Source organism: Myotis yumanensis, unplaced genomic scaffold (genome assembly GCF_028538775.1).
Source record: "Myotis yumanensis isolate MYYU_CA2020_CCGP unplaced genomic scaffold, mMyoYum1.0.hap1 SCAF_4, whole genome shotgun sequence".
NCBI classification, from domain to species: Eukaryota; Metazoa; Chordata; class Mammalia; order Chiroptera; family Vespertilionidae; genus Myotis; species Myotis yumanensis.
The window spans coordinates 30,711,110-30,729,758 of record NW_027223755.1 but is presented as its reverse complement, the minus strand read 5'-3'; the positions used below and the strand labels follow the sequence as shown (position 1 = coordinate 30,729,758).

The following is an 18,649-nucleotide window of genomic DNA, read 5'->3' as shown; positions in this document are numbered from 1 at the left end:
AGGGGTGCCAATAAAATGCAGATTTCTAGGCTTCATTCTAGACCTACAGAATCAGCATCCGGTGGTAGGAGTCAGGGACCTGCCATTTTCACAAGCAGCTTTAATAATCCTGATGCATATCAAGTTCAAGAGTTGCTGCATTATTTTATATTGCACATAGGTCTCAACTGCAGTCTGCTGTCCTTCCACTCCTCTGATTTGTGCTTAAATCCTTTGGCAGAAAGAAAGGAAAACAAAATCCTATGGACTGTGAGGCAGGGAGCAACCTCTGCCTCTTTTAGTTGCCGGTGATTACAAATGTGGCTCCATAGCCAACTTGTTTTTGGGGTAGCAAGTATTTACCTCTATGGTAGGAGGGCTCAGTAAGTGAGAAATCTTCCCTTGGTTGGTGGTGGCTGTCCTCTTACTGTAGAGAGGGATTACTCATGGACCATCGAGGGCAGGCTGGTATGAGTGGTTGGTTGTACAGGTTGTGCACTGACCAACTATATGTAGTGGCCTTGTGTGGAGGAGTGAAAACTTAGCATTCTCCTTGGCCCAGGGCTGTGCATGTAGGGCTGGCCTCTCCTGTTAGGAGAAGGTGGCTGATATGCTGGTGTGGTTCCTGCCTGTCTTTGTTGTCATGTTCCAAGGGGCCTAAATTATTCCATGTGGTTATTTTTTTTTGGTTCGGCTCTATTTTTAGAAAGTTCCTGTTAAAATGAGGTGCTACTTGAAAGATAACAGGAATATTTAGTCATATTGGCACAGATTGGTTTAACCAGCCTGCCTGGGGGTTGGCACACAAAAGGATTCATGTGATGGGAGGGGAAGACAGGCCCTTTGGTGGCAGAAGTTGGGGAACATAGGGTAACTATGTTTTTCTCAGGGGGAGGCAGAGGTGAAGTGGGAGAGGAGCTAGCAACCAACTGGACCTGTGTCACAATTCTGAAGGTAACCCTCCAACACACTGTTTTCTAAAATTCTCTAGCCCATCCCATCCTCCTCCTCTTTGGTGATATTCAGTGCCAAGTGACTGCCCCCTTAGTCACAGGCCTGGGTAGTTGGAGAGTAGTGCCTTACACCTAAAGGTTGTGGGTTCAATTCTCAGTAAGAGCACATACCTAGGCTGCGGGTTGGATATCTGGTCGGGGCATATAGAGGAGGCAACCAATCAATGTTTCTCTCTCACATAGATGTTTCTCTCTCTCGCTCTTTCTCTCTTTCTCTCTCTCCCTTCCTCTCTCTCTAAAAATAAACAAACAACTCTGACTGTTGTGGGTCAGTTGGTTGAGCATTGTTTCATGTACCAAAAGGTCACTGGTTCAATCCCCCGTCTGGGTTCATGCCCGGGTTGTGGGTTTAATCCCCAGTAGGGGGTGTGTGCAGGAGGCAGCCCACAACGTTTTTTTTTCTCTCTCTCTTTCTCTCTCTCTTCCGCTTCCTTCCTCTCTCTCTAAAATCAATAAAAACATAATTTTAAAAAATAAAATAAAAATCAATAATATATCTAGGGTGAGGGTTAAAAGAGAAAAAAGAAGACCACAGATGATTCTCTAGCTAGCAGAGTCTAAGAGCTATTAAACCTCAATATTTGATTTCATTTGGGATCTTGCAGAAAGTGCGCCAAATTTCATTTTTAAAGCACTTTTGCTAACCTGAAAATGTCTTCCAATTTTCCAACTGGTTATTTGTCGTTGAGTGCTAATTCATGTGGTAAGTGTTACTAATTCAATAATTTACCCAACAGGGAATAACTACCTTCCATGGAGAGATGGTGGGAAGGAAGGGGTTTACTGTGAAGGAGAGAATTTTCCTCAGTCTTAATGGTGGGTACTGGGGAAGAGTACACAAACGGAGGAGTGCATCTCCAGAAACACGGCTGTGAGAGAGCGTGGGCTCCCTCAGGAACTATATAAACCATTAGGTGTAGCTGATGGGAATTTGCGTGGGAGATAAGGGGTAAGACATTCATGGGTAAATGAATGAATGAATATGTGTGTGTGGAAGTCCATAGACCTTCCAAGGGGTGGCTGTTCCCTCACCAAGCTGACTGTTTTTCTCTGCACGTTCTCAGTGAGCAGGTAGAAGTCTCAGTTAATATTCTCCTGCTCTGAGAAATCCCCATCACAGGGAGGAAAGGAGATAATTAGCCTCAGGATTCTCTCATATTTAAGCTGAAAAGTCAGCATAAATTGTAGACATGGTTCAAGAATTTGGAAAATGAGCACAGCTGTTTATAATAGGTAACTCTTTTTTTTTTTTTTGAATCTTTTTTGGTTACGGTACCATGACTGAAGATTAATGGCTTCCATTATTTTTTTGCTTTCATGCAGGAATCTTTAAACTTGCCTGAACTTTGTACCAACTACCACATGAATCATGCCTACTACAATTACCCCCTTCTGTGTCATGTCCTAGGTTAGAGTCCGTGCGTGACACACTGAATGCAGGGCAGGGTTGAAAGTGCCAAGTGATAACTGGGCAGAAGACTGACAAGTAACAGTGACTGATACACCTCCTTGAGCTGATATCTCATAGGCCTTAAGACAAAATCGTACTTATAGATATTACCTGAAATGAGATATATTTCACCATATCCAGCTGTTCAGTAATTCATTTTCATTTTGGATATTAGGTATATTTATTGAAATGAGCTTAAACATAATAATAATAATAATAATAATAATAATAATGACAGTTTTCTCTTAATGAATATTCACCATGTAATAGACTCAGTTCTAAGCATGCATTGTCCATTTAGTCTTCCCATCAGCTCCAGGAGGTAGTTACTGAGTGTGGCACTATTTTACATATGAGGAAACAGGCATAGAGCTCTTAAGTAACTTGCTCAAAGTCCACAGTTAAGGATCAGAGTTGGGATTTGAACCCAGACAGTCTGATTTAGAGTTTATGCTCTCAACTCCATGTTATAATGCTTACACACTGTTTGGCTTTAACCTCAAATATTAGAAGTTTTTATTACCAAATATAAATAATGGCCAGTTTTGACATATGTTATGTATATGTTGTAGGGGTTTTGAGAAAATTTGTAAAAGAGTAAGGTCATAGAAAAATTGATCCTTCTGTTCAGGTCTCATTAACTAGAAGAATTTTAACTGAATAAAATAAGTGCAGAAGGATGCTGGTTTATGTTAATTTTAAGTATCATATATGTTTTAGAATCTTGTCAAATGCATTATTGGTATTTTTAAAAGAAATTTATGTTCTTAGGAGAGACCGAATTAAAAAACAACAAAACACAACCCCCCGCCCCCCCCCGCATATACCGAAAGCAATCTGAATTTGAGGTCTATGTGCCCAGATAAAGTGCTTTCTCTCAACCAAGAACATAAGCGTAACCCCTACAGTGACCACAGACTCACTATGCCTTTTAACTTGAATGAAAAAAAAAAATATTTTGGCTTTGTTAAAGTGAGGCAGGCCTTCCTGCTGACATTTTTATAAGCAACTATTTCTCTTTCAGTTTAAACCATACAATGCGGGCTCCAAGTGTCAGCATTGGGACTGTCAGCAGTTCCCCACCGGCATACTGGTCCAGAGGTGCAGGGTTTCTTAGGCCGAGTCCAGCATTGTGAAAATAATGGGGCTATTTAGCCACGTCACCTGGAACGGAGTTACTACCCTAGCAATCTCAGACGCACTAACAAGGTAGGTCGGAACGGTTCTTATACTTTTCTCAGGAGTGACTCCTTTCGCTACATAAACTGCAGGGCCAGACAGATGAGCATGGCCCGGGTTTCTAGACACTTTTCAGTCAACCGTAGCTGTTCTAATACTTGAGATTTGCTGATAGTTCTTGTCGGAAAAGCGCTCGCATTCCTGAGCTACTTTTCTTTTATCGGGATCATCTTAATTTTTGTCTGTGAGTCTGAGATCAAGGAAACGAGTAAAAACTGAATTCAGCTGTTTGGATGCCTCTTGCGTACCAAGAGCTTCTTAGACAGTGCCTGATGCAATAACCCACACATATTAATGGGTGCCGATGGCAGGAGGCAGTCTCTCTCGCTAGAATCTGCTCACACAAGCCCTGCTGAATGGACAGTGATGCCTGCTATAAGCAGACTCTCATATTGACTTTAACAGCTTTAGGCGAAAGATTACACTGTGATATGTATGCTTTTTTAGTTTCCTCCTCCGTTGCGTTGTTTTTAATAAGGCATTGAAAACAAATCTAAGCAGCTCAAGATGGATCATACTGAGACATCACTTCCTTGCTTTCAGTGTGAGGTTTTCTCTGCTATGTGACAGCTCTGGGTATGAAATAATCTAGATTCCCCCCAAATTGCCAAGGAGCAGTAACATGTCTCAGTCTATCACGATTATTTTATTATGATTCTAGGAGGGGAAGGCAGTGCTAATCATTTAAAAAGCTTTTATCACGAATGTGTTTTGAGTGAACAGCTTGAAGTTGAGTCCATCGAAACAGTGTTTGTCAGGGCGCAGGGGCCAGAGGTCGGCCTGTAAGTCAGCTGCCTGTTAGCGCTGAGACTGCGCAGGAGCCGTGAAAGCTCTCACCCAAGCACTTGCTGGCTGGTGGCAGGCCGCTGCCTTGGGGGGTGAAGTGGTTGCCTTCAAGTGTTTGGGAGGTGGTTCCTATGGGAAGTTTCTGGACAACAATACATGTGAAATGACTTAAAGGTCTTCAAGTATTCTTGGCCTTGGTCTGCCGACAAATGGAGATTCAAACACAGGAGTTCGAGGGGATTTTAATGAAGTTTTATTAAGGGAATGAGAAAGGGGGAGTTGGGTGTGTTGAGGATTCAATGGCAATATTACCTTAAGGGTTTGATTTCCATTTCAGGCTAGATAATCCATATTATCTTTGAGTAAAGGGAACAACAATTTTAACACCCTGGCTTCCTCAGAAGTTTCGGTTCTCACATAGTCACCGTAGACAACAGCACTGTCAAATGAACAAAGGTTTAATTAAATAAAAGATAGTTAAACCGAGCAGAAATATTCTTCCCTTGCTAGTCACACACTGGACAATTCAGAGAACAAATCTTGGGGGAATTGTTGATGGATTACTTCTTCTGTTCCCTGTGTGCTGCTATGTTTTTCTTTTTGGTGTCAAATCTCAAGTTGGATACAGTTAATTGTCTACAGCAAACAAAAGGTGCATAAATGTCTCTTCTGTTACAGTTGTTTATATTTCATCACTGAACAAAGCAAATTTTCCTTCCCTGCTTCTTCCGCTGAGAGCAGATAAAACTGACACGATTTGAATATTGGGAAGGTTCTGTTGTCACTTTGAAAGTATAATGATTGATTTAGTCATTAAAAGGTTTATTACACAGATTTTTTTGTTGCTAATGTTACACTTGCTATAAAATTCATTGAAGAAGCACTATTTGCTGAGGATTTGAAAGGATTTGCTGTTGGGTAAAGTACGTCAAGTACCTAAGGGTGTGGTGCTGGGGTTATGTGTATGTCAATTCCATTTTGTGTGTGTGTGTGTGTGTGTGTATGTGTGTGTGTGTGTGTTTGCTTTTCTATTTTTGTCACCTCTTTTAACTTAAAAATGTTTTCCTTTAATAACTACAAATTTGGAACTTTGGTATAACAGCAGTAGTTGGTATACGTAATACTTTAAAATATAATGGGAAGTATAAACTATTGCCAACAAAACAAAACAAACCAAAAAGCCGGGCCCCCGGGGGCTCTGTCAACTTTTTATGTCATTCTCTCCCCCAACAATCCCACGTGGTACATTCTTGTGTGGTCTAGGTTCCAAGGGCCAGGGGAGCTGGGCATTAACCTATCTTCCCAATGTACACTTTGTGCATAGTTATTTCCTTTCAGATACAAAAAGCATTTAACTGTTCTCATGAAACGCCTTTTCTCTCCCTGCTTCAGCCCCTTTTTCCTTGTTTCTGTGTTTGGGTGAGAAGGGTGCACATCTGAAGCGACAGCTCTCAGACTGCTCTGGAAAACGATCTCTTTTCCTCCTCAAATGATCCTTTCGGTTTCAAGTTCATTTCAGGTACCCTAAGCCTCCCTGGACTCATGCTTAATAACAAATGATCCTACAAACGATTAGAATGGAAAAAGATAAAATAAAATTGAAGCATACCTAGTTGCCCCAGTGGCTTCCTGCATATAATGTGACTCAGCATTACTCCTGCTAAAAATAAAAATAAAAAGATGAAGATTACCTGAGGTTCTGCGGCTGTCATTGCCCTTCGGTTTCCAGGGGCAGCTCGGTCCTTTAATGTCGGCTCGCCTGGGATTGCCAAGCCAGAAAAGGTCTTGCTCCAGGTGTAGTCGCATTTTCTCAGGTCAGCTGTCCTGCCCTCAGACAAGGGAGCTGTGATTTTTCTCTGGCCCTTGTGAGGGAAAGTGATTCCAGATAAGCAGATTATTGTGTGGACTATCTCATCTTTGTTGTTCTAGTGCAGCCCTTTCAGCTTTCCAGAGCCAGTTAGACTTGTTATGAGGAGCTAAATGATTGGCTGGATCTGGGGCTCAGTTTCATAAATTATAGCCCAGCGTACGAGCAGCACGAGTCCTATAGTTGCCGTAGTCCAGAGGCCTGCAGTTCCTGCTTTAACGCATATGTAGTGGTAATTGAGTTCTAACACGGCCTTGGATGTTTCTGTCCTAAATAGCTGACATTGCATCTTCAAGACTGTGTGAGTAATCCTGCCTTTTTTTTTTTTTTTAAAAACTCAGTAAATTAATTACATGCCCTGAGAGGGAGTGATTGTAATTAGAAAATACTGAATTAGCAGATGATTCATTTTCAAGGTGCTGTTTTATATGTATCACATTCAATGCAATTTATCTTAATGCGTCTACGACCTGGCAGGGCTATTCCAGCTTTTTGCCATGAATCACAATCAGGCTGCATTTTGAAAGAGGCTGTTCAGTGTGTTGTAGCCCTGTGTGTTTTATGGGGTCAGTTAAGTGATAAAGCTCCAACATGAGCAGATGAAAGCAGGCTTCTGGTGTCTGGGCAATGGCTGGGAACACTTGAGTCAGGCAAGTTTCAAGATTTTCTATCCCCACCGGTGAATACTGAGAGGAAGCAGCGAATGATCATTTTGGGGCGCAGGTACACAGCCGTGAAAGCGCCAAAAAAGGAGCAATGTAAAATGATGGCAGCGATACTTTTCTTTGCTGTCCTCTGAAGCTGAATTAAGATATTCTGTATAAATAACTAGGTAATTTTTACATGTATAAAACTGTTAATGTGGCAGAGAGCTGAATGAGAAACTACTAGCTCATTTTTAAAAGCCTTATAAGAAGAGTATTAAACACACACAGACACAACCATAATAGAAGAAAGTATGTGGACTGGAATTTGTGGTTGCAGCAGATCAAATTATCCCAAGGAAGTCGTTGTTAGGTTCGTGTAATTGTTGGGGCGACTTCTGTTGCTAACAAGGCTTAAGATAAAGCTGGAGCAGATTGAAATGAGAAACTAGAAAACATTAGCATTTTATTACCTTCTGTAGCATACACTGTGGGATAGAATTAATACTGAGTATGACTGGTTAGTGTAAGCAGTTCAGTTTTTACTTAAAAACATTGATTTCTTCTATCATTAAAAAATATAGGGCTTCTGCTTATAAAGTTAGTGCTTAGAAATAATTTTCCTTCCTTCCAAATAATTTTTATACTTTTTACTACAGCACAAAGCTAGGTAATTTCTTATAATTTGGGGTTATTTACTAATTTGCCTTTTCTCTAATTTTTTTTTCTCTTTAGACCCATAAATACAAATGAATACATTTGTGCTATGTATAAGCCTCATGCATAAATAATTTGAACAGTTTTTTAAAATCACAGGTTCCTGTGGCAAATATAAAATCCTAATAGCAATTGTAATTATTTGCCAATTCCTATAAAATATTATTTATATACTCAAGAACAGTTTATATTTGGTTCCATCTATTTAAATGACTGACATAATTTAGCCGGTAGGAGAGAAATATTAGTTGTGGTTTTGCAAAATTTTATGGTTAGATCATACTGGAAATGCAAAGTTTTGCTGTTAAAAATATAAAATAAAAATATGACCCTGTTATAGGTCACATCCATGGATGAAGCTTATAAAAGGAAAGAAAAATAATCAGTATAGAATTTCTATCAACCAAATGTGTGTAAAATAGTTTTCAAGAAAAGTAATTCTGATATATTCTTTGAAGAAACACATTTACTTTATGAAGAAACGGTCTGAGTCTTTTATTGAGGTAGAAAAGCGGGTTCATTTATTGAGTTTCCATAGCCATAGACACTAATAGTCATAGTTGATTCACTTGTTGTTCTACATTCCTAACTGTATTAGTGGAAAAAAGTGGTGCATTTATAAAAGGAATAAAATCTCATCCCTCAAGGTGGTTCGAAGCCCATCAGAGTAAGAAGTGGTGGGGGTGGAAGCTCTTTACCTGAACTAGCTTCTGACTTCTAACTGGGCTACTCTTTTTCTGGTGGAATTTGTGTATTTTTCTTGATGTAGCAATCATCTTCCCTTTCCCCCTTTCCTATCTTCTGTCTTTATATTAACTCACTTGGGCTCTTATTGAGATGTATCAAATAAAAATGACAATGTTTCACGATCAAACTTTAATAAGCTGCTCATTGAATTCAGAAGGTGTTTAGAAGGTGTTTAGGGCTCAGGGAAGTTCTGGTGGATATATACTAGAAATATTAAGATCTAGCCCTGGTACTTCCTCCAAGATCTTCATCTTTTTAGTCTCCCTGAGATCCCAGGATCACATCTCTTTCTTGTGAATGGGCAGGATTTTAAGAAAAGCAAGACTGGAGGGGTGCCAGGTGTTCAGTGGACACAAAGCTGTGGGCAAGGAACTGAGGGAGAAGGAGATATCTTCACAACAGCTGATCTTCCTTTTCTCTACGCCTCTTTATTTTGTAATGCCATTTTTGTCTGACTGTGGAAGTTCTTTTGCAGATAAAATTCTGTAAAACTATGCATATCTGCCTTAGACAGATGGATTTGACATAAGATGTATCCAAAAAGGAATGTATTACATCATGAACTTGCAAAGTGTTCATGAATACACATTGGCATTTGGAAACTATTAACACTACCTACTAAAGCAATGACATAAATCCAAATTGAAAAAAAAATATTATTTCTTGATTGAATTACATTTTCCAGTGTTTTATTTGGTGAATTTTGCTTTTGGAAAAACTTACTCTTTCTTCTCTGACATTTTTTCCCCCCAGCGTTATATATAACGGACTAATCTTATTGCTTAATCTTGCCTCCCAATTTAATTATTTCTAGTTGACATTTTCAAAAGAGTTGCCAGCCTACCTTGAGCATGTTTTAAAAATGGAGCAAAACAAATGAAACAATCCCCACGCCCCCACACAACACCACAAATGCTTTAGCTCTTTTAGTTTCCTCCTCTGGGAAGTTTGACAATACCCAATGGTGGAGGAGGAGCTTTCATTTAATTTGAAAATAATTAATTATTCTATTTTAATTATATAGTACATGCAGGTGACATAAGTTCCTGTTATATTAATCACTAGCCAAAATTATGTCCCTTAAATTTCCAATTTCAAAAAGCACAATGACTTAGTGAATTAATCTTGGTTAGTGAGATTATGCTTAGGTTATTAAATTTTTGTAAGCCCTAGTTTCTATATCTGTAAAATGAAAATAATGATACTGTTCTGGTATTTTACTGTATCAGCGATCAGAAGCATATTGAGAGAGTGCTTATGAAAGAACATTTTAATTCTTTGTACATTGTAATGTACTGTACAAATAATACACTATTATTGTTATAGAAGCTCATAGCACTAATTAGCTTCCTTTACTTCTAAGTGTATGTTTCAAGTAATGGATAAATACTTTTTAAAGCAAAGTAAGTTTTCACTTTTGATCTTGAAAAGTTATAAAGGCTGTTAGAGCCTCAGTCCTTATCTGTCTATTACTTAACTATTAAACATACCAGTGGGGTGACTGTGGCAAATAAATGTGGTATCGTATGTAAAGACATATTTATTAAACTAAGTGCCATATAAATGTTAGTTATAATAAGTATTTCCAACATATTAACAAAAGTATAAATGATCAATTTTTAAAATGAAAAATATCCAGTATATTTCTTCCTGATTAGTTTGATTAACTTTCTAAGCTATGTCTGCCTCCCCCAGACAAGATGGATTTTCTTGTTGGTTAAGCTTGTTCCGTGACTTTCTTTACAGTGAGATATAGCACTGAGCCGAGGGTCAGATAAGCATTTCTTCACAGTCTACATTTAGAGTTGTTAATGGCAAAGCTTTAGAACATATAGTTTTCTCACAGGAAAAAATGAATTAAAAAATTCAGACTGACAGTTGCTCTTAGATTAAAAAATATTTTTATTGATTTCAGAAAGGAAGGGAGAGGGAGAGATAGAAACATCAATGATAAGAGAGAATTATTGATCGGCTGCCTCCTGTATGCCTTCTCTGGGCCCTGAGCCCAAAATCCGGGCATAGACCCTGACCAGGAATCCAACTGTGACCTCCTGATTCATAGGTCGATGCTCAACCATTGAGCCATGCCGACTGGGCTGTTCTTAGATTTTTTTTATTCCTGTCTTGGCTCAATTAAATTTCACTAGTGGAATAATCACATGGGCTTTAAGGTGATACTTATCCTTAGGACTTTTCATCTGAGGAAGAACAAGAAAAGTCAAAATGACTTTGTGAATGATTCAGAGTTCAGTCAGCAGTTGTGAATCCCTAATTTTTAACTGGTTCTTCTTCCGAAGACCATCATGCTTTTTGGAATATTGGTCACAGCTGTGTCCTACATTCCAGCTTCTGGAGGACACTGTTGTTAGGATTTTATTTCCTAACAGCACTATTGGTTAGTTGGAAGAAGTTCTACCACCTGTAGTACTTTTTTTTCTTTGTAGATGAAATCATAAAAGTTGAAGGCACAATAAGCAAAACAAAAGAAATGAAATGGATCCGCTCCCACCCAGCAATTCATGAGGGAACTTTGTAGAAATGAAGGAATTTCATTTGTAATACAGCTTGAATACGGCCACCTAGGACCATTGTCCAGACTTTTTTGTGTCTTTGGTGATTGTATAAGAGCACTCTTCAGTAATGTAAAATTGTAGTGGAAAAAGGCTTTTTAATTTTATTATTCCCCCAAGCTTTATTGACATATAATTGACATATAACATTGTATAAGTTTAAGATGTACAACATGTTGATGATACACTTATATATTACAAATTTATTGCCACCATATTGTTAACTAGCACCTATGTCATATCATCACATAGTGTCTGTCTCTCTCTTTGTGCTGAGAATATTTAAGATTTGCTCTCTTAGTAACTTTCAAGTATATAATACATTATTATTAACTACTAGAGGCCCAGTGCACAAAATTCATGCATGGGGGGGTCCCCTCAGCCCAGCCTGCACCGTCTTCATTCCAGGACCCCTCAGGGATGTCTGGCAGTTGGATATCACTCTCACAATCCTGGACCGCTGGCTCCTAATCGCTCACCTGCCTGCCTGGTCGCTCCTAACTGCCCCCCCCCCCCACCAGTCTGATCACCCCTTACTGCCCCCCTCTGCTGGCCTGGTTGCCCCTAACTGCCCCCCCCCCGCCAGCCTGGTCACCCCTTACTGACCCCCTCTGCTGGCCTGGTTGCCCCTAACTGCCCCCTCCCCCCACCAGCCTGGTCACCCCTTACTGCCCCCCTCTGCTGGCCTGGTTGCTCCTAACTGCCCCCCCCCACCAGCCTGGTCACCCCTTACTGCCCCCCTCTGCTGGCCTGGTTGCCCCTAACTGCCCCCCCTGCCAGCCTGGTCACCCCCAACTCCCCCCGCCTCCCACTGGCCTAGTTGCCCCTCACTGTCCCCCGTGCCAGCCTAATCGCCCCCAACTGCACCCCCCTGCCAGCCTGGTCACCCCTCATGGCCCCCCCCGCCAGCCTGGTTGCCCCACACAGCCTGCTGTTCAGTCGTTTGGTCATCCCTCACTAACCCCCTGCTGGCCTGGTTGTAGGCAGCCATCTTGTGAGGGTGTGATGGTCAATTTGCTTATTACCTCTTTATTATATTGATATTCACTATTCTGTACATTAGATTGCTATAAATTATAACTGAAAGTTTGTGCTCTTTGACCAACATCTCTCCTTTTTCCTCAACTTCTGACCCTTGGCAACCACCATTCTATTCTCCATTTCTATGGGTTCAGCTTATTTAGAGTCCACATATAAGTGAATTCACACAGTATTATTTGCCTCTGTGTGACTTATTCCACTTAGAATAATGCCATCAACTTTCACCCATGTTGTCACAATGGCAGGATTTCTTTCTGTCTGACTAATATGACACTGTGTGTGTGTGTGTGTGTGTGTGTGTGTGTCTGACATTTTCTTTATCCACTCATCTATTGATGGAAACTTAGGTTGTTTCCATATCTTGGCTTTTGTGAAGAACACTGCAATGAACATGGGTACAGATATATCTCAAGATAGTGATTTTATTTCCTTCACATAAATATCCAGAAGTTGGATTGTTGGGTCGCATGGTAGTTCTATTTTTAGTTTTTTCAGGGGCCTCTATACTGTTTTCCATAGTGGCCGTGCCAGTTTACTAAAATGGATATGCTTGATGGATACATTCCTCTCATTCAAGTGGTTTTCTTGTCATCACCTCGTTGCTACCAGTCCCCAGGCCCTTGCACTTTGGCAAAGAGGGAAACATGTAGAGGATTGCTTACATTCTTTTGGCCAGTTTGCTCACATGGCCCCATCAAGTTGAAAGGAGCCGAGGGCAGATAGTCCTGTTTGTGTCTGGGAAAAACAGAAAGTTGGTTTGGTGATTAGCCAACCAATTTCTGCCATACCTTTTTTCTTTTCTTTCCTTTTCGTTTTATCCTTTTTTTCTCTTCCCTTTCCTTCATTTCCTTTTTTTCCTGTTCTCCAACATGTTTACATAGAGTCTAGGCCTTGTAACCACTAAGTAAAAGTTATAATCTTTGCCATCTAGAAGAAATTAGGAATATGATTTTAGTTTTAAATTCTTAATAATCTTCCAAGGCTATTATAATATAACCCAAAACTATGATCATAGAAATTACTATTGATTTAATGTTTATATCCTATAACAAAGAAAGTGGTAATGGGATGTTTTTCTCTTCCCACCTAGACCATTCTCTTCTATGTCAGGTATTTGCATCCCTTGCTTTTGTGGTTTCAGAAAACAGTAGGAAGGAAATGAAAAACTGGCAACAAAGATAAAATGACTGTTCAAAATGTACCTGCTCCTCCGAGTTCCTCGAGTATTTGTACGTTTTGCAGTGAATGCTAACTGATTGTTGGGGATAACTGCTGTGAAGAATGCATAGCTTTGGGAGAACTGTTTCTTGCACGGAGTTGAGTAAAAAGTGGAACTAATATAAGCTTGGTTCATAGCGTCTCTATTTTGTAGAGGCTGAATGATTTCTCTCCACTATGAACTTCCAGAGATTAGCAAAAATATTCATATCACAAATAAAAAAGAACACAAATGCCTACTCAGTAACCAACAATATTTTTCAGATAATTGCTATTAAAAATATCTCCATAAACTTTGAATTTTCTTTTAGTAAAACATCATAAAATGATTTTAGTCCTTCACTCTGGATATATTAGGGTCAAATATTTTTGTTGGGTGATAAGCCAGTAATAACCTCAGTTATTTTAACAACCACATTATTTTCCTTCCATATAAGCCAAATTTATAATTAATCTATTTAAGAAATAAAGACAACTAACAAAAATCTGTTCTAATTTTTATATCTTGACCTAAGAAATAGAAGGACTAAGTCATTTCACAATTTGGTGTTTTTCTGACTGAACTAAAAGTGCCTAAAAAGAATTTTCCTATAACTTTATTTATTGGTTTATTTCCCTGGATCATTACAAAATAATTTTAAATGCAATCCTGAAAACAACAAAATCTCCTTAAACTACTATCCAAACTGTCTCATTATTTTGGTGGAACTGAACAAAGATAGTAAACATAGTCTTTACTCCAAGGCATTGAAAAACGCTGACATGTCTCAATCATTAGATTCTGAAGATCATATTACATTATATTTAGTAGAGGTTTTACATATATCTTATCATGTTTAGGTCTTTGAAATAAGGCACCCTACATATGTTTTTAGGGTAATGACTTGGCATAGTGTAGTATTTGAAAAAATGTTGTCTGGAGCTAGATGGCTTGGATTCAGATCTCAGCTCTGCCTCTTAATAGCTGAATTATTCTGGGCAAGATATTTAATCTCCCTGTACCTCAACTTTCTTATCTGGAAAATGGGATAATAACAGTACTACCTGGTTGGGTTGTTGTGAACATTAAATAAATTAATATACATAAAACACTTGAAATGATGCAATACTCAAAATAAGTGTCTTATAAATGTTTGTCTTTATTATTATTACTTGGGGAATTGAATATTTCATAAAATATATATTCTAGATAAGTGAAGTTTATTCAATCAGTTTCAAAGCCTCTAGTAGCCAATTTTCATAGGTCTTTCTAAAGTGGATCCTATGTGTCTATGTTTCTTCTGCCTTAAGGAGATTAAATAGAATATTTTGGTGATTCAGTTATCATTAAGATTCAGAATCATCATGATGACCATCATAAATGGAACTTAGCTATAAGTAAGTGATAGAATCAGGTGATATTGACATGATTAAGGTGATATTCAGCGGTTGGTTTAGGGAGAGTGTTTTGCCCTGGTCCAGACTGCTCTGCTGTTTGAGTCCTCTGGCTATCTTCTGAAGGCTTTTAGCCTTCACTGTACTGGTCCATGCTAGCACCCGGCTTTGAAATCCCTGCTTCTCTGTTGCTGTGGGTTGTAAGCAAGAAAATGATCCATTTAAAAAAAATTGTGTATAAAGTGAGACAATAGGCATCTGATTAGGGTGTTAGTTTTCCCCTGAGAGTAAATAAAAACATGAGTGTATTTTTTCCCTTCTGAGTGAGGATTATGTTTTAGAACAGGGATTGGCAAACTCTTGCCTGAGGCCCAAATCTATTTGTCTAAATAAAGTTTTATTGGAACACAGCCACACTCATTTGTTTATGGATTGTCTACTGTTGCTGTCACACCACAAGGGCAGAATTGAGTAGTTGCCGCAGAGACCATGTGGTCCGCAAAGCCTAACATGCTATCTGATCTTTTGCAGAAAAATTTGCCAAACCCTGTTCTAGAGCTTTAACTTTGGGCAGAGTTTGAAATAAATGAGATGTTATTATGTTTTGTAGTGTTAACCTGCATATTCAGTTATCTGTGGCACTGCCTCTGCTAAATTTATTTTGCATAAACAAGAATATCTTGCAGTTGCTTATGCTGGATAAAGAAAAACAGCCCACAATAGCACATTTAGAACATAAAGAGGAGGTGAAAATGGGATTGTCAAACAAAGTTATGTGGGAATCCTCACTTTGGTATTTGTTGCTCTGCTGTTATCAGTATATCACACGATGTAAAATTATGTAACTTTCTGTTGTGTTCTGTAGACTATTCTAGAAATATTACCAGCTAGGAGCTGGTTTTCTTATACAATTGTGCAGTGTAAATGTAAATACCTCGATTGTCTCTTTTTCTCACATATAACTATCTGCTCTTTATCTTTCTCCTTACATTTACCTTTGTTCTTTATCTTTTCTATGAAAAAATTGTTTTGAGTTTTCTAACATTGCATTATTCCGGAACATAGTGTATGGAAAAGGACTCTGAATTTGGTTGTAAATTCTGATTTAGTCACATTACAGAAGAGAAATCTCAAAAAAGTTACAATGCCACCCCAGCCTGAGTTTCCTTGACTGTAAAAGGGAGACAAGAATCCTGGCTCTGCTCACCTCCTGCTATGGACTGAATTTGTCCCCCCCCCCCCCCCCCACCCCGCAACAACCGCCCCCCACCCCCACCTTCCCCGGCCAAATTCATATGTTGAAATCCTGATGTTTAATATTATGGTGTTAGGAGGTGGGTCCTTGGAAAGATGATTAGATCATGAGGACAGAACCTTAATGGGGTTAGTACCTCATAAAAGAGACCCCACAAAACTCTCTAGCCCAGTGGTTCTCAACCTTTCTAATGCCTCGACCCTTGAATACAGTTCCTCATGTTGTGGTGAACCCCAATTTCATTGTTACAAATTGAACATAATTAAAGCATAGTGATTAATCACAAAAGCAATATTTAATTATATATGTGTTTTCTGATGGTCTTAGGCGACCCCTGTGAAAGGGTCGTTCGACCCCCAAAGGGGTCGCGACCCACAGGTTGAGAACCACTGCTCTAGCCCCTGCTACCATTGGAGGACACAGTAAAAAGTCTTCAAACTGGAAGAGGACCCTCACCCAACTAGCTGGCACCCTAATGTTGGCCTTCCAGACTCCAGAACTGTGGGAAATAAATTTCTGCTGTTTATAAGCCATATAGTCTAAGGTATTTTTGTTACAGCAGCCCCAAAGAACTAAGACACCACATAAGGAAGAGCAAGGGAGACTGATCTAGAAGAGGACTCTGCAAGTGCATATTATTATTTGCGTCATTAATAATGTTCTCTGGCTGTTTTCTTCTCATACAAAGATGCATTATATTTGTGGAACAGAATATAAAAAGGATTCTGCATGAGCTAAAATTGTCTCCGGGCCCTGGTGTGAGGCTGTGAGTGTGAAGGAGATTGGGTGTGAAAGCCTCTTCACACTGCATATGTATTCTTAGGATATCTGCTTCTTTACGCACTTCTCTAATGTGAGAGTTGACACTTTAGTGCATACCTCTGGGAAATATGCAAAGAAAAAAGAAAGAATAACTTTGGAAGGGGAAGAAGAGAGTGCTTAGTCAGTACAAAATTCTGAACAGAAACAAATTATTATTGGTTTATTTTAGCTACAGGTCTTTAAGTGAATCTGGTATGTAGACAGGAAGGCTGTTAATTTTTTCAAGATGAAAGAAGGAAGTTTCCTGTAATGAAAATAGACCGTTAGTGCTGTGGAAATCAGAAGTCCCTTGTGATGAGGCTAGGGTAGAATTACTGAAGGATGAAGAGAACATGTGTGATTCTACTTTGTTTTTATTGGAGTCCACAAAGAAAAACAATAGTCCACTGGGTGTAAGATATTGATTTATACTTGTAAACGATCACTCCACTTTTATAATTTAAGGAGATGCTAATAGTTCAGTTTTGAAGTGCAGTTATGTTGAAGATATTTCCACATAATCTTGCTGTTTCCAAATGATTGCAAAAATTTTAAACTGAGCATTAAGACCTCTTTTTGCTTAGGTAACTTGTCATTTTAATTCTTTTTACTTTTAGCAAAAATATTTTAACATTATGATCTTGAATTTGAATTTAGGGAGACCCCCCTCCCCCAACGTTACTTTTAAACTCTTGGTTATTATGCAAGTTATATCAGTTAGCAATTGCTGTGTAACAAACTACTACAAAACATAATGTCTTAAAATGGTAACTTTATTATTTTCATGTGTCTACTATAGCAATTTTCAACCTTTTTCATCTCATGGCACACACTAATTACTAAAATTCTGTGGCACACCAAAAAAAAATTTATTTTTGCTGATCTGACAAAAAAAATACAATGTAGGTATAATTTGGACTCATTCACACTAGACAGCTATTGTGTTGGTGATTGCCATTTTTTTATTTGACAATCAAAGGGAAAAGGCTTCAGTGCCCTGAGTAGATTGTTAGGTATTTCATGTCTTTAAAATTCCTTTTTTTAAAAATCTTTATTGTGGAGATTATTACAGATGTCTCTCTTTTTCCGCCCCCACTGCCTCCCTCCACCAGGTTCCTGCCCTGCCCCAGGCTTTCCCCACCCTATTGTCTGTGTCCATAGGTAATGCATATCCTATATAATAAAGAGCTAATATGCTAATTAGACTGGACAGCAGAATGACCTTCTGGAACGACCAGTGGGCAGGGGGTGGGGCTGTGAGGCGGGGCTGTGAGGGCAGAGTCCCTTGCATGAATTTCGTGCATCGGGCCTCTAGTATGCATATAAGATCTTTGTTTATTCCGGTCCTCCACCCCCATTCTCTCTGAGAATCATCAGTCTCTGTTCTATTTACATGCCTCTGATTCTATTTTATTCACCAATTTATTCTGTTCATTAGATTTCGTATCATTTCTTTTGATTTTTAGATTCAATTGTTGATAGGTATGTATTTGTTGCCATTTTGTTGTTCATATTTTTGATCTTTTTCTTTTTCTTCTTCTTCCTCTTCTTAAAGAATACCCTTCAACATTTTATATAATACTGGTTTGGTGGTGGTGAACTCCTTTAGCTTTTTCTTGCCTTTATCAGACCTTCAATTCTAAATGATAGCTTTGCTGGCTAGAGTAATCTTGGTTGCAAGTCCTTGCTATTCATCACTTTGATTATTTCTTGCCACTCTCTTCTGGCCTGCAGAGTTTCTGTTGAGAAATCAGCTGATAGTAACTGCTTTTCTCTTGCTGCTTTTAAGATTCTCTCTTTGTCTTTAGCCCTTGGCATTTTAATTATGATGTGTATTGGTGTGGTCCTCTTTGGGTTCTTCTTGTTTAATACTCTCTGTGCTTCCTGGACTTATAAGTCTATTTCTTTCACCAGGTAGGGGAAGTTTTCTGTCATTATTTCTTCAAAT

At 38.9% G+C, this 18,649-nt stretch overlaps 1 protein-coding gene across 3 annotated transcripts in view; it reads left to right on the top strand.

The window, feature by feature from the left end:
• Positions 1-3,599: 3,599 nt before the first annotated feature.
• Positions 3,600-18,649, top strand: part of PDE4D (phosphodiesterase 4D) — a 1,237,087-nt gene continuing 1,222,037 nt past the window's right edge. For 2 of the 3 annotated variants that reach the window (XM_070412010.1, XM_070412011.1), the window contains exon 1: positions 6,513-6,635. The gene's annotated coding sequence lies outside the window, so the exon portion shown is untranslated. Of the gene's footprint in view, positions 3,652-6,512; positions 6,636-18,649 lie in introns of those variants that run through there. The other variant, XM_070412009.1, reaches the window with a different exon arrangement.